Below are 17,855 nucleotides of genomic sequence, written 5' to 3' on the forward strand. Positions count from 1 at the left end.
TTAAAAATATATATCTTGGGAATGGTTTTAGTCATAGATGTCGGGTTGAGCACTCTAAGATCCTGTCTCAGAAAAAAAAAAATCAGGAATTCCCTGATGGTCCAGTGGTTAGGACTCGGTGCTTTCACAGCTGTGGGCCTGGGTTCGATCCCTGGTTGGGGAACTAAGATCCCGCAGCCAAGCAAAAACAAAAACAACAACAAATAATCAACAGTGATTATACTAATAATCCGTGTAGATAGGCACAATGGGTCCGTTCCTGTACCAATGTGAGAGATGGGGATTGACAGTGAGCATGAGGGGTGTGGGGAAGCTTCTTCCCTCAGACCAGTGACAGGCAGTGGTGCCCAAGGCTGAGGAGTTTCACATTTGGACACTGGAGAGTCAATCCCTATTGCTGTAACCCCTGAACTTCTCCTTCTAGAAACCTGGGTCCTGGAGGAATTTCAGTCTGGTTCTCCCGTCATGGGTTTCCCCAATCCCATCCTTCCTTGCCCGCTCCGTCCCAGTCCCTTCTTAGTCTAGCTTTTCTGAATTTCTTTTATTAAGCTGACAGAAGCCATAATGGGACCCACTGACAAGAGCTGGACTGTGCTTTTCTCTCTCACTTTTCTTTTTCTGCAATCTACAATGAACCTTCCAAGTTCATTACTGCAGATGGTCCTGGGCAGGACACAGAAGCCAGTGGCAGAAGCTTATTATCCAACCTCAGGGACAGTGAGAGCTGGCCAGCAGCCGCAGTCATTCTGAAGCAGTCATGTCCAATTAGAAGAAACATTAGGCACTTTCCTTCTTGAGCCCCATTAACAAATTAGTCCTACCACAAACTGAGAGGGACTGGATGGGACCAAATACCTTTTGACCACGGGATAATTTGATAATTTGGAGAAGAAACAGCACAGAACACTGCTGTGTGTGTGTGTGTGTGTGTGTGTGTGTGTGTGTTTGGAGGTGGGGGACCGGTTAGGGAGAAAGATTTGATCCTATGTGACTGTCCTACCCAAAAATGAAACTTTTCTAATACTGAGCAAAAACTATTACTGGGTTAAAATGGTCAGGAAATTGGGAAGAATGGCAGTCTTTTGAGGGGTCAGTATTTCACCCCTGGTTGACTAGCTGGGTTGGAGCAACTGTTTCACATGCCTTCAACCAGGGCATTGCAACCTCATGCATTTTTGCAAGTTTTAGTCCCAGGAAGTTCATGGGAAAAGGGCTGGGGAAACCTGTGACTCATGTATCTGCTGTGGTAAAATAACCCGAACTCACTCTTTTAAGGCTATGTTAAGTTTTCAAAATATTGGTTATAAATGGTTTGCTCAGAGAAGAGTACTAATTAGACCTCTGAGATTTTTAAGAGTGTGAATCACAAATGTCTGTTGCTAAGGAAACAATTACATCCAAATTACCATTGCAAATTCAAATAGCCATTTTAGATTCATTTACAAGAGAGCACAAGATTGGAACAAGATCTCTCAAAAGGAGAGCAGGAAAGGAAAATGAGGTAAGATGAAAATTGCCACGGGTGAGAAAACTACTCCTGCTTTTGATCTAGAGCTGAAGAACTAAGAAATCTAGGAGCAGAGGACCACAGAGAAGACTCAGACTCTCTTTCCATGATAGTTTATTAACCCCGGAATTTTCCATCAGAAAGAGTCTTAGAGATTTTCTGCCAGCTCCCATTCAATGGAGGAGTGTTCTTTTAATTCATGGTAGATCCTATAGTTATAAAGAAAAATGTGAGGATCTTATGAACAACTTTGTGCCAATACAATAATTAAAAAAAAAAAAAACCTGGATGAAATGGAAAAATTCCTTCAAAAACATAAACTTACCAAAACTGACTCAAGGGGAAATTTTTAAAAAGTAAAATAGCTCCATATCTCTTACATATGCTAAATTTATCATTAAAACCCACAAAGAAATCTCCAGACCCAGATGACTTCAACTGGTGAATTCTATCACACTTTTAAGAGAGAATGAATACCAACTGCACACAAACTCTTTCCAAAAAATAAAAAAGGAAGAAACACTTCTCAGTTTGTTTTATGAGCCCAATGTTATTATGGTACTAAAACCTGAATAGATGCACAAAAAGCATTTGACAAAATTCAACACATTTTCACAATCAAAGCAAGCTAAGAGAAGAGAACTTCCTCAACCTAATTAAAGGAACTACAAAAACTTACAGCTAATATCATAGGTAATAGTGAAATATTAAAGAATTTCTCACTAAGTCTGAGAACAGGCAAAGATGTCGGCTCTTACAAGTTTTGCTCAAAATTGAGGCACCAAAAAAAGAAAAAGAAAGAAAATCCAGAGGGGTTGGACAAGAAAATTGAAACTGCCAATATTTGCAGACAACTTGATTGTATATATAGAAAACTTTATGGGCTTCTATAGAATAACTACCACATCTTCTAAGTGAATTCAGCAAGATTGTAAAATACAAGGTCCATATACAAAAATTAATGGAATTTCTAGATATTAGCAACAAATAAATGAAAAACAATTTTTAAAAAATGTACCACTTACAATAACATCAAACAAATCACCTATCTAGGATGAAATTTAGCAAAGTATGTATAAGACTTCTACACTGAAAACAACAAAACATTGCTAAATTAAAGACCTGAAAAGTGGAGAGGTATGTTATGTTTTTGGATTGGATGCCTCTAATGTTAATATTTCCATTCTTCCAATAAAACTGAACAGAGTCCAGAAATGAACCCACTTGTATATGATCAATTAATTTTCAACCAAAATGCCAAATCAATTCAATGGAGAAAGGAAAGCCATCTTAACAAACGGTGCTGAAACAACAATAGATTTTAAGCAAAAAAATGAACCTCAACCCCATACATAAAAGTAATTTGAGATAGATCACAGACCAACATAAAAGCCAAAACTGCAAAACTTTCAGGGGAAAAAGAAAAAAAAAAGCAATGTTAGCTTTTGCAAAGAATTCTTGGAAAGAAAGCAAAAAATGTGAATCACTAAAGGAGAAAGAAAGAAATTTGATTTTATCAATACCTCTACTCTTCAACAATAATGAAAAAGCAAGCCACAGACTGGGAGAAAGTATTCACAATGCATGTATGTGATAAATTTCTTGAATACCAATATAAGAAGGATTCACACAGCTCAGTAATAAGAAAATCAACCCCATTTTTTTAAATGGTCAAAATCTAGAGCAGGAATTTCACCAAAGGAAATATTCAAATGGCTAAGGAGTACATGAAATTATATTCAACGTCATGAGTTATCAAGGAAACACATATGAAAAACATGATAGCGAAATCTTAAAAGGCTGATAAATACAAGACTTGACAAGGATGTGGAACAATCAGAATCTCAAACAGGACTTTCCTGGTGGCGCAGTGGTTAAGAATCTGCCTGCCAATGCAGGGGACACGGGTTCAATCCCTGGTCCGGGAAGATCCCACCTGTCATGGAGCAACTAAACCTGTGCGCCACAACTACTGAACCTGTGCTCTAGAACCCACGAGCCACAACTACTGAGCCTGCGTGCTACAACTACTGAAGCCCGTGCGCCTAGAGCCCGTGCTCTGCAACAAGAGAAGCCACTGCAATGAGAAGCCCACGCACCACAACAAAGAGTAGCCCCGCTCACCACAACTAGAGAAAGCCCGTGCACAGCAACGAAGACCCAACACAGCCATAAATAAATAAATAAATAAATGTATTTTTTAAAAAAAAGAATCTCATACAAAGATGATAGGAGGGTAAAGTGTACAACACCCTTTGAAAACCAGATTGTGACTTTCTTACAAAAAGCATAATTTCATCTCTCTTAGATCTGGCAATTTCTACTTCTAGGTAGAAACGTATCCACAAAATGACGGTCACAGAAATGTTCATAGTTGCTTTATTCATAAGAGTCCCAAACTAGAAACAATCAAATGTCCATCAGCAGGTGAACAGATAAACAAACTGAGATATATCTACACGATGAAATATGACTACAGTGGAAAACAATGAACCGTTGATAACAGGCAATGACATGGATGAATCTCTCACAATCATGCTGAGTGAAAAAAGTCAGACAAAAGGAGTCCATACTATATATACATCCCTTTCATAGGAAGTTCTAAACTAGGCAAATCTGCTACGTGGTGCTGGAAAGCAGGTCAAGTTTAGCAGGGGTGACAGTGACTGCAAAGGGGCTTGGGCCTTCACGGGGGATTCTTGGCTACATATGAACTCAGTCTTGATGGGAGCCTTTCAGCTGGTGTGACGGGCCAAGGGAAAGATACCTGTGGGGAGGCAACAGGAAAACAAAGTCTGTTTAGTAGCCTCCACATTGGTTATTTCCATTTTTAAGAACTTCAAGTTTTCTTTCCTTCCTCCCTCCCTTTTCTCCTTTCTTCCCTCTCCATCTCTCTTTCTATTTTCATCCAACTGAAACTGTGGGAAATGCTCGTATCCTCCTTAGCCGAAACCTTTTCAAAATTTTTTCATCTGATTTCAGAGAGGCATCTGTTGATCCCTCCATTGTCTGTGATGGAGCAAAAATTGCAGACCCGTAATTATCTCTTCTCCTGGCAGGCCTTAAGATGAAACAGACAGGAAGACCTGAGCGGATTCTTCTCAGATGCCACCTCTTAGCACTGGGCTTTGCGAGCCTGTTATTTGGGGCACTGCAGAAGGCAAGGCCCTATCCCGCCAAGGATCAATGGGAAAATAAGCAGTTGCTGGTGAATAGACTGCGGGCTTCTACAGTTGTTAGGCCTCCTTGGTAATGGCTATTTATCCCCACTTAATTGCTACCTGGGCTCCCCTCATTCTGTGCTGGTTAGCACTTCCCACCACTGCCATCCGGGCAAATCCAGGGCAGCCTGCAGAGGGGCAGCTGCCTGCCCGACACTCCTTCAGAGGCCAAGGGATGCCCATGGTGACCTCGGCCAGGTTGATAGTGATGCCACCTACCCTGACTCTCTCCCCAGTGGTGTCACCTGATCTCCAATGCCTGGCGACAGCTGAGCTGGCTCAGCCTTGGGATCTGCTCTATTGCCAGCTAAGTGTCCAAGCGGTTTGTGGGGAGGTCTGAGGGGCAGGTAGTTCTTTTTGACAGCAAACTAAAAAAAGAAGCCCGTGTTCTCCAAGAGTGGAAGAGCCCAGAGAACCTTGGAGAAAGGGAACCTCAAGCCCATCTACATCTGGACTTGTTGTATGATAGGATAAATGGAGACCCCTTAAAGAAAAAGAAGAAAAGCGGGCTTCCCTAGTGGTGCAGTGGTTGAGAGTCTGCCTGCCGGTGCAGGGGACACGGGTTCGTGCCCCGGTCCAGGAAGATCCCACATGCCACAGAGTGGCTGGGCCCGTGAGCCATGGCCGCTGGGCCTGCGCGTCCGGAGCCTGTGCTCCGCAACGGGAGAGACCACAACAGTGAGAGGCCCGCGTACCGCAAAAAAAAAAAAAAGAAGAAGAAAAGCAAAGAAAAGCGAAAAAGAAACACATTAGCATAAATGCAAAATCCAACCAAAGTTTTATAATCCAAACCGAGTGTTATATAATAAGCACATCATATCATGAATAAATCTGACAAATGTAAACTAGTGCGAACTTGGAAAATCAAATACTGTAATTCATAATTTAACCCAATTTTTTAAAAAAGCTTAAAAAAAGGTCTTTGTTCACTTATAGAGGTACTTCTGGGAGAACTACATAATCATATAACTTGCCATATTGGGAATGGGAATCACTTTGATTTGGCCAGGTTAGGCAAACAAGTTTTGTTTTTGTTCCCATTCAGTTTGAGTGCCTGCTCTGCCTAAAGTCCAGTGTTGGGGCAGATTGTGAGATCCTCTGTGGGTTCGGTGGGAAGGAGGGTCAGGGTCTATCTGTAAGGTGTGCTCAGGCACTAGGGTGGCAGGTAATGGCGCTCAAGCCCTGTATCTGCTCACCCTGGTAAGACCACCTGCTCTGGAGAGCATAAAACTCTTTTCCAACGTCTTCTTGGGAAGGAATCACCTTGTTAGCCCAGTTCTGCCCACCAGAAAGTGGAGGCCAAACAACAGACTCCAAACCCTCACTGGTTCAGCAGTTGTCTGGTATTTCTGAGTAGATTTGGCCCATCCCAGGAGTCAATGGGAACTCTATCACAGAGCCATGTACCCAAACTCCTGAAAAAAAGTTTTACCCCTTTGGGTAGAGTCCACTGTGGAAGTTTTAGCTCTTAGATAAAAAAGAAAACATAGGTATAAACCTTCATGACCTTGAATTAGGAGGTGATTTCTTTGATATGATACCAAAAGCACAAGCAACAAAAGAAAAAAACAGATAAATTAGACTTTATCAAAATTAAAAACTTTTGTGTTTCAAAGGACACCACGAAGAAAAGATGACACACAAAATGGAAGAAAATATTTGCACATTGTATATCTGATAATGGATTAGTATCCAAAATATATAAAGAACAATTACAGGTCAACAATAAAAAGACACATAATGTAATTTTAAAAGATTTGAATGACATCTCTCCAAAGAAAAGATACAAATAGCCTATAAGCATATGAAAAGATGCTCAGCATTATTAGTCATTAGGGAAATGTAACTTGAAACCACAATGCAATACCACTTCACGTTTACTAGGATGACTATAATCAAATAAATTGATGGAAAATAACAAGTGTTAACAAGGATGTGGAAAAATTGGAACCCTTGTCCATTGCTGGTGGGAATGTAAAATGGTGCAGTCACTTTGAAAAAGTCTGACAGTTTCTCAAAATATTAAACGTAGAATTACTATCTGACCAGCAATTCCACTTCTAGATACATACCCAAGAGAACTGAAAATGTATGTCCAAGCAAAAACTTGGACATGAATATTCATAACCACATTATAATAACCAAAAGGTAGAAACAACACAAATGTCCATCAATTGATGAATGGATAAACAAAATGTAATATATCCAAATAATGGAATATATGTAGCCATAAAAAGCATTTGGTACTGATACATGCTACAACATGGATGAACCTTAAAAACATGCTAAGTGAAAGAAGTCAGACACAAAAGACCCCATATTATATGACTCCATTTACATGAAATGTCCAGAATAGGCAAATCTATAGAAATAGAAAGTAGGTTAGTGGTTGCCAGGGGCTGAAGAGCGGAGAGAATGGTGAGTGGCTACTAATGGGTATAGGGCTTATTTTTGGGGTGATGAAAATATTCTGAAATTAGATAGTGGTGATGGTTACACAACCCTGTGACTATACTAAAAGCCACTGAGTTGTACAACTTTAAAAGAGTGAATTTTATGGCTTGTGCATTTTATATATCAATTTTTTTAAAGACTAAGGCATAGTCCTCACTCTTAAATAGCTGACAATCTTCACTATTCAAACATACTTGCTCAACACCATGTAATTATCAATATTGAATGTTTTTATCTTCTGAGGTAGCCACCAATCATATTATTCTTGATGAATTAACCAAATCATGATCTAAACAATAAAAATATAAATCAGTCTAGAAAATACATTGCATTAATTATTCAAATTTTACTTAGTAAGAGTGGAGCATTTTGCAATAACGCAAAGATTGTTTCTAAAAAACAAAGAAAATAATAGTCATATCAGTGGACCTGAAGACGCCTCCATTGGATGGTGTTGGAAGGGACCCTAGACTCAAAAATAACAAGAAAGGCTGTTGTGTATTTATTTGTTCATTCATTCCTCAAAACTCTACTGGTTATTATTATCCTCTGGGCCCTGGGGGGAGAGACTACAAGTTTCCTCAAGGAGCTCAGTGTCTAAGGAAAGAGGCAAACCCCCTGCACTACGAGGGTCATCACAGAGCTATGTCTAGCCCAGCTGTGGCCCATCCCAGTGGGCAATGATCCAGGGGCCCAGGATCAGGTCAACATTTGACTGCACTTCCTCTCTCACCTCCAGCATTTTCTCCAAGCATATGTTATTACCCAAAATCAGCAATTGCCGGCACAATCTTGACCTCTACAATGTATTAAAAATTTTTTTAATGAATTGCCAACATAGAAAAATCAAGAGGTCTTAAATAAAAATCAAAATGTCTAGCTTCTTTTAAAAATCTGGCCCTGTGTGCTGGCCTGTAACTCTCAGGTGGGCTGGAACAGTACCTGCTCTCACTCTCCAGGCACAGAAATGAGCAAGGACCCCTATAATTGGCAAGGACTGATGAGCTGGGTGATGGGCTCAAGGGCTTCATTATACTTTTCTATTTTGTGTTTTTAATGTCCATAATAAAGAGTTAAAAGCCAACAAAAAACTGGAGATATGCATTCTCCTATTGGCCACAGCCCCCAATCTGCTCTACTGTCACTGAGGCAGGACGTTAGTTACTATTCACTGGGCTTGCAGTGCTCTTTTTCTTAGTAGTATTAAAAGGCAACTGAACTGTTCTTCATACCTCACTTGTTTGCCTCATCTTCCACATCTGTGCAAGACCTCTGCTGTCATGTGAGTACAGTCTCCAAAAGAAGCCTTAAGCAGAGGGCACAGCCTGGCAGCCAATGGCCAAATTGGACCACAAATGCGTTTTTGTTTGGCCCAAAGAATGTTTTCCTTAATAAGAGTTCAATGTCATAGATGGGCATGACTTTCCAATTCTCCCCAGTCCTCACCTCCCATTGCATTATTATTATCTGGCCCAATAAACCTTTATGTTCCTTACCTTGCCCCTGTAGGCATCTGAGTTTCAGAATCTAAGACAGGAGGAACAGTGGTTGTATTCAGTATTTATGCTGGCATGTAGGTTTGCACTGGTAATCTTCGAGGGTCTTGAAATCCTGTCTGCCCACTGATCCCTTCCTATTGTGAAGATGACCATATCTTCCATTTAGCGGTTTTGTGAAAGTCTTGTATTTTGGAAGTTTAAGATAGCTCTTGGGAATTCCCTGGAGGTCCAGTGGTTAGGACTCAATGCTTCCACTGCTGGGGGCACAGGGTTCAGTCCCTGGTTGGGGAACCAAGATCCTGCAAACCACGTCGTGCAGCCAAAAAAGAAAAAGAAAAAAAAGCTCTTTATCTTTCCTAACGGTTTATTAAATGATTAATTCTGTGTTATGCCTAATATTGTCATTAACGTCATCTCCACTGGGATTATGTCTAATCGCTATTAAATGTTCCATAGAAGAGCCTAACTCATTTTGTGACCAAATATGGTTTATATTCAAGGAAATGCAGATAGTATATGATCTAAAAAATTTACAAGCTTCCTAATAGAAAAAAAAATGTAACCCAAAATAGGTTTAAGAAATTATCATACCTCTATCAAGTTCATTACAAAAATTAAAAGGGTAACATTCTGTGAGTATGAGAAAACAGGTACATTTCTGTATTATTCGGTAGCTGCAAATTAGTTGGGCAAGTAACTTGCAAATGTTACAAGAGCTGTGGTCAAATAATTCTATTTGGAAAATATATTTCGAAGGAAATAACTAAAAATGAAAGGTACAAAATTAGTCTTACTAGTGCCATTTATGAGAGAAAAAGGTAAATAAACCTCAGTGACAAAAATAAGCAATAAACTAAGACAACACTTGTTTCTTAACAAGATAGCAAGCTATAAATTCTTCAGATGACAACTATGCAGTTATGGTCCCTAGAAATGCAGTGAGCATGTGCACAGGAGATAGGGAAAAACACGGTGAAGCAGAATACATATACACTGATTTCATATGAATAAAAAAATTATGTTAAATCCTTGAAAAAGATCAGAAGAGAACATACAGAGGTGCAAAGAGTTTTGGTTTGAAGTTCATATATGGTACAAGTGAACAATTTTAAAGTGAGGGTGGAATTGGGTTAGTGAAGTCGATGAAGAGGATGTAACACGTTTGATAGTGTTTTCATGGTACAAATGTAAGATGAGGGGAAAATAAGACAGAATGCGCATGGGGGAAAGTAACCCATAAGCATGAAGTTGTGCAGAAGAATTTGAGGGAAAACGCTATTACTGAAACACCTAGAAGCTGACAATCCTTAGGGACTTCCCTGGCGGTCCAGTCGTTAGGACTCTGAGGTTTCACTCTAGGGGTCACGGTTTCGGCCCCTGGTGGGGGAACTAAGATTCCGCATGACAAGGCCAAAAAACAACAACAAAAAAGAAACTGACAGTCCCTGGTCTTTATACAGACGAGACATGGGCTTCACTAGGGGGTTGAATTTCTTAAGGTCTATTTGGAGAACTGATCAAAAGCTAGAAGGTGGTCCTGTACTGAATCTCACCCAGGGAATGGGTGGTGTGTTGATTCAGGCTCGACTTGGTAAAGCTGCCCCTTCCTAGGGCTGGATGGAGAAAGGCTTGATCGTTGCTGTGATATTTTGGATGGTGGGTTACTCAGCCTTTGTCAAGCACGGGATTGCAATGCTGGGGCATCCCTGGGAATGCCAGCTCTGTAAACACCAGGACAACTTTTCCGGTCAAGACAACCCAACCCATACTAAATCTTGACGGTTAATGTCTTTCTGGTACGGCATACCATACCATATGGTGGTAAGAATTAGTAGGTTCCAGAGTTTCCCAACCATTGATGACAGACACATGACACTAATGCTTACTACTGCTTTTTCACTCTGAAATAAATTAGCACTACCATCTCAATGAATGAATTGAGCAGAGGTAACTCATTATGAACAAAGAAGAAGAAAGGGTTTAAAGGCAGAAGAAAGAAATAAAAGATGCATTTTATAATTTAGCCATTAATACATCTTTTTAAACAAATAAGTGCTACTAGTAAATATTTGATAATTTTCCCAGGATAGAAAATAGCCATGGAGGGGACTTCCCTGGCGGTCCAGTGGTTGGGACTTTGCTTTCCAATGCAGGGGGTGCATGTTCGATCCCTGGTCAGGGAGCTAAGATCCCACATGCCTTGCAGCCAAAAAACCAAAACATAAAACAGAAGCAATATTGTAACAAATTCAATAAAGACTTTAAAAATGGTCTACATTAATCAATCAATCAATAGAAAATAGCCATGGAGATCTGCTCTCAAGAATATCCTGGGAATTCTCTGGTGGTCCACTGGTTAGCACTTGGAGCTTTCTCTGCCAGGACTCGGGGTTCAATCCGTGGTTGGAGAGCTAAGATCCCACAAGCTGCGTGACCCAGTCAAAAAAAAAAAAAAAGAATACTCTCATTGAAACATGATAAGCAGTTCAATTTCTCTTTTGGAGCAATGCAAAGCAGATATATACCCTATCTATACAACATCTCCCTTAAATGTCAGCATAATCTCAGCATAAGCTCTTCCTATTACTATAACTATTACTATTCCCATTTTAAAGGAGAGAAAACTGTAGCTTAGAAAAGGTTAGTAACCTACCCAATGTCACAGCTGTTAGTGGGAGATCCCCCAGATTTTGAACCCGGCCCTGTCTGACTTAAAGCACGTAAACATTTCCCTCTCTTGCTTTTCATATATGCACTAGTAGTCTCTGTTATAAGTGCTGATGGCACAGACACAAGGGAACAGTGAATTCTACCATGGCAGGTGAATGCCAAAGAGAGATCTCAGGAAACCACAGAGAAGTGACATTGGAAATGGGCCCTGAAAGGCAGGTTGTAGTGTGTCAGGAAGACCAGAGAAAGGGTGATTTAAATAGAGGGAAGAGCCTGGGCAAAGTCATGGGAATAGTACACCCTGGCATGGAAAACAACTACAAACTCTCTCTGACTGTTCTATAATTATTTCTATATATATGCCTTCTCAGGCCAACCCAACTGTAAGCACACTTCTTGGAAACAGTGAATGGTGCCCCAATAATTTGTGCAGTGCTTAACCTACACAACTGTTCCTGCCTATCCTGATTAATTTGGGTATTATATGTGGAGGTTAAAAAGTTTTGCTGATGCTCTTGCTGTATGAGTTCTCTGATCTCTCTGCTCTTAAGAAATATAAGGGGGCTTCCCTGGTGGCACAGTGGTTGAGAGTCCGCCTGCCGACGCAGAGGATGCGGGCTCGTGCCCCGGTCCGGGAAGATCCCACATGCCGCGGGGCGGCTGGGCCCGTGAGCCATGGCCGCTGAGCTTGCGCGTCCAGAGCCTGTGCTCCGCAACGGGAGAAACCACAACAGTAAGAGGCCCGCGCACCGCAAAAAACAAAAACAAAAACAAAAAACAAATATAAGGAAACATCTCACTTTTCAGAACAACCTGAAGCTGTCCCACCACCTTTTATAAGTAGACAGCTGTTGATTATTTAATTTATTAAGTAATTCATTTAACAAACATTATTTAAGTAAAAATGATGGGCCAGGGTTTGTGCCCAAGCAATGGAAAGAATCAAACAAACAACAACAAGAAAATAAGACATGAACTTGTCCTCATGGGACTTAGAAAATTAAAGTAAAAAGGATCAAATATCTCTCTCCTTTATATTCTATTTGAAATAATGCACAAACCTCCCATAGCCTTTTTTAACTTCTCACTTCAGTCAGTATCTATTCTCTCCTCTCTTTTATCTACAAAATAAGGGTAGAGATGTGAATAATCTACATCTCATTAGCAATGAGCTTCTTAACCACAAAACAAAGCAGGGAATGGGGGCAGTTCATGATCAAATAAACTTGGAAAATGAGTCAAGTCACACTGCACATTAGAGATCCACATTCACCCATTAAAAGGTCTGAAGAAGAGTTTTTCACCTTTGGCTGGCTAGTCCAGGATTTCCAAAACATATCAGCCCAGGAAACCATTTTTTTCATAGATATTCTGACACTAACTTTAGGAAATAGTTCTCAGAGTGCAAGCAAGTCGTAGACATACTACCTTGGAACCACCTGGGGGTACGTTATCAAAATCTTGCAGAGAGACTTCCAAGAGTTTAAGTTAACATTTTAGATCATTAATGCTTTACAGGCAGCAGTGAGTTAATGGCCAGTGGGACTGGCGGCCAGCAGGATTGGTGGCCAGTAAGAAATGAGCAGGGTTGAGTGTGGGCAGAACCCCTAAGAAACTTTGGACTGGTGACAGTGGGGCTGACTAAAGAGTCAAGCACCTAAATCCTGGTCTTCGTGTCCTCTTGGATTCATGTGTGATCTTGGGGAAGCCACCTTCCTCCTAGGACCATCTAGGAAGGTCTTGGGGTTTGGATTGTGGAAATGTATGATCAGAGGTCATGACTGACATGGAGGATGTAGGGAGTAGGGATGCTAGAGGTTTTCAGGTGTGGGAAGTTCCTCACCTTACAGGACTGCGCTGCCTGTTGCTTGATTTTCTGATGTTCCTCTGGACATTAATGCAGGAGGTGAAAAACCTGCTACCAATGATCAGAGCCTAGAACCGAATCCTTAGCTGCACATAAATGGTTTAATATGCACTGAAATTTCCAGGAATGCAACTGCATTAGGAACCAAGAGAAGATTGTACTTTATGTATTCAGAGCTTTACCTAGAACTTTACCACAATTTTGGGAAATCTCATTACTCATGATAACAGTACTCGGGTTTTTGTTAAATTGCCAATGTTACAGGCCTGTATCAGTCTTCACTGGTAGCTGTCACATTCCTGTTGACTCGAAGTATGGATTCATGCATCTGATACTTCTTGATGTCATCTAGAGCAATGCACTTCAAGACAGTGTGCTACCAGATAAAGAACTTGCACCAGGGACTTCCCTGGTGGTACACTGGTTAAAAATCTGCCTGCCAATGCAGGGGACACGGGTTCGATCCCTGGTCAGGGAAGATCCCACATGCCGCAGAGCAACTAAGCCCGTGCACCACAACTACTGAGCCCGTGTGCCACAACTACTGAAGCCCGTGCCCTAGAGCCCGTGCTCCGCAACAAGAGAAGCCACTGCAATGAGAAGCCCGCGCACCGCAACAAGGAGTAACCCCAGCTCACCGCAACTAGAGAAAAGCCCACGCAGCAGCAATGAAGACCCAACGCAGCCAAAAATAAATACATAAATTAATTAAAACAAACAAACAAACAAAAAACTTGCACCAGAATGTAGATCAACATCTTGTTTTCTTCATCAAGGAAGTCTTGCTATGAAAAAAATGTCCACTAAACTAAATAGTGTGTTTCAATACGGTTGATTTTCATTTCTGGTATAAGCTCTTTCCGTCATTGCAGAGATATAACAGTTTATGTTTACGGCATATGATCTTTTTATAGTCATATCTGGAAGTAGGCTTTATTATCAATGGCTTTCATTTCAGGAAAGGAAAGGGAACATCATAAATATTGGTGATAAAAAAAGAAAATTGGGCCCAGCACATTGGATTATCACTGCGTCGAATGCTTGCCAAGAGGGGACGAGCTTTAGTTTGTCCATGGCAACAGCAGCTGCCTCATCCAGTTCTCCGATGAGACAATCTTGCGTAAAATGAATGCTTGTCCACTGCCATCTGGGGACACCTCTTTCCACCAGAACACAGTCCCTAAGCCCCACCTACATAGAAAGTCTGAAGCACCCCACGAATGATCTCTGAGGTCTTCTTCAGACTTCTTTTTTTTTCCAGCTAATTCTGTATCTTTCGAGCTTTGCCACTTTGTGCCTTGACTCATCTCTATGGCTGCCCAAGTCACAGAAAGAATTGATGCTGCTCTATTAAGGGAGCAATTCGAAGTCTTCTCCCCTGCAAATTAAGGACAATTACCTCCTGTGCTACTCTGTCCCCTAAATGTGTACTAGATCAGCGGTCCCCAACATTTTTGGCACCAGGGACCGGTTTCTTGGAAGACAATTTTTCCACGGAAGGTGGCGGGGGATGGAGAGTAAAATTTCTTTGCTGCAGACAGTCAACACGATTCGGTCCAGCAGGGGTTAAAGCTGGCTTCTTGTCACTGCTGGGGAGCAGCCAGGCGGATGGGGCTCCGCCTGTAATGGGCGCAGATGCCGCCATGCATTGTTGATTACAGTCTCCCACACCAAGGAAGCTTTGACTAGGTTTGACATAATCAGCTCAGAGCCTCTGCCTGCACTCTTTTACAAACAGGCCATTTTCACATCTTTTTCATGGAATCCGACAAGCGGAAAAATAATTAATGTTACCTCAGCCCAACAATGACCCTGGCTCTGATTCAAAAAGAAGGCATGTTGCATAAACTGCTCTTTAATTGAGGTTTGGGGGCAGACCCCACATACTCCTGTATCGGTTCTGCCTCCCTGGCCAAGGCTGATTAAGACTTTCCTAAGACTGAGGACCCTTGGTCACTGAGTACTACTCAGTTTCAGGTTCAAAGAGTTTCCGTGAAAGAATTCTGTTCATGGTATTTAGCAAGCACAGACCAGTTTCATCTGTCGGAGAATTCCAGATGGTACTGTTGGTTGTTCCCATTTTATTGATGAGGACAAAGTGACTTGCTCTTTGCAGAAGACACAAAACTAGAACCCACAGTTATTTTCCAGTATTTTTTTCTTTCTTTTGAGAAAGAAAATACAAATGTATTTTATTATAGACGTCTACATAGTCATTTATACAATTGTTGAGAATGGTGCAGCCATTCAAGTGGCAAAATGGTACAGCCACTTTGGAAAATCACTGGCAGTTCCTCAAATGGTTAAATATAGAGTTACCTTTTGACTCGGCAATTCCACTCCTAGGATCTCTCCCAAGAAAATTGAAAACATATATCCAAACAAAAACGTAAACACGAATATTCACAGAAGCACTATTCATAATATCCAGAAAGTGGAAACAACCCAAGTGTCTCTCAATGGACAAATGGATAAACAAAAGTGGTGTATCTATACAATGGAATATTATTTGGTCATAAAAAGGAAAGAACATGAATGAATCACTATAACATTAATGAATCTTGAAAACATTATGCTAAGAAGCCAGTCACACACAAAAAAACCCACTTATTATATGATTCCATTTATATGGAATGTCCACAATGGGCAAATATAGATACATAGAGAGTTGATTCATGATGGCTTAGGTCTGAGGAGAATGGGAACTGGTGGGGGGAGGGGTTGGATGGTGAAGGGGTGCAGAGCTTCTCTTTGAGGTGATGAAAATATTCTAAAGTTGATTGTGATGTTGGTTGCACACTTCTGTAAATATACTAAAAGCCATTGAATTGTACACTTAAAAAAAAAAGTGTATAGTACACTAATCTTACTCCAGAAAAAATTATTGTCAAATTGTGAGCCAAAAATCCTGGCGATTCCCTACATCTTTTGGGGTGTCTGTAAGTACTTACCTTTCCAACTACACATCCACGCGAGGCTGGATTTTTCTTTATATAATTCAGCAATACATTATAATGCAACAGACTGAAGGCAGAAGCAGATGTGAGAACTGAGCTGTCTATATTTTACCAAGCCATAAAAAAAGCTTCTCAAAAAAGTAAAAAGAAAAAAAAGTCCCAGGAATTCCCTGGCAGTCCAGTGGTTAGGACTCTGTGCTTTCACCGCTGAGGGTGCGGGTTCCATCCCTGGTCAGGGAAGATCCCACAAGCCACACAAGGGGGCCAAAAAAAAAACCAAAGACAACAAACAAAACATTGTACGGGTGTGTGTATGCATGTGTCTGTGTATCGTGCATATATGAAGCAGAAAACATAATGATCTGAGATATCAGATCAAGGTGGCAGATGAGAATACACTTCTTCAACTCTGCAACCCTAAAAATGAAGGAAAAGTGGCTTAAAGAATAAGTTTATCATAGCAAATAGGAGAGATGCTACTAGCAGATCAGAAATCATGAAGAATTCCCAGAAGACAGAATAAAGAAAGGAAGCAGATAAGTAAGAAGAGAAACTCTAAAAACACTTAGGCAAAAAGACAGGTGAGGAAAAACAAATTCAAAGCCACACCAAACTCTAAGTCAAATAATAAAGATCTGCAATCTTGTATCTGCAATTCTTAAGTCCAAAACTCTCAAGACAGAAAGGTTTTTTCCTAAGTTTAGCAGAAACATTTGAAGCAGAACCCGACCAGAACTGAGGTGGAGCTATTTTTAGACTTTATCTCATTTCATGTGAATATTCATTTATTTCTTTGCAAAAAAATTAATATATCTGATTACATGGTGCTGCCCCAGATTTTGCTGGGAGTATTATGAAATATTCAGTAAGTGCAATGAACTACCTTTTTTTAAATCAAAAAAATTCAGAATTCCAAACACAACTAGCTCTTAGGGATCTGAATAAAGCATGTGGACTTGTACAGATATCAGAAGAGGTACTTGGGACAGAGTAAGAATGGGGTTTCCATCAACAGGAGAATGAATAAGTTGGGATAAGTTCCAATGAATGAAAAGGTGAGTAGAGGAAATACAGATTGGAAAGGGAGAAATAAACTATCCCAATTTACATTATTGTCTACAAAATCTCAAGGAATCGACCCAAAACAAAAGAAAACAAACCCCCCCCCAAATGCCTAGAGCTAATAAGTGAGTTTAGCAGATTCTCAGGATTCAACATCAACACACAAAAACTATCAGGCTAACAACCAATGCTAGCAATGAACAATTAGAAACAGAAATTAAAGCACACTACTCTTTATAATTGCTAAAAAAAAAAAAAAGGAAATATTGGGTATAAATCTAACAAAACATGTATAGAATCTATATGCTAAAATCTACAAAATGAACTAAAAACTGATGAAAAAATTTTTAAAAATCTAAATAAATGGAGAGAAATACTATCTTCATTAATTGAAAAACCCAACATAGTAAAAATGTCAATTATCCCTAAATTTTTAAAAAATATTTATTTTGGCTGTGCCGGGTCTTAGTTGCAGCATGTGGACTCTTAGTTCTGGCATTCATGTGGGATCTAGTTCCCTGACCAGGGTTCAAACCCGGGCCCCCCCTGCACTGGGAGCACGGAGTCTTACCCACTGGACCACCAGGAAAGTACCTCAGTTATCCCTAAATTGATTTA

This window comes from Grampus griseus (assembly GCF_964374135.1).
Source record: "Grampus griseus genome assembly, chromosome: 15".
Classification (NCBI taxonomy): domain Eukaryota; kingdom Metazoa; phylum Chordata; class Mammalia; order Artiodactyla; family Delphinidae; genus Grampus; species Grampus griseus.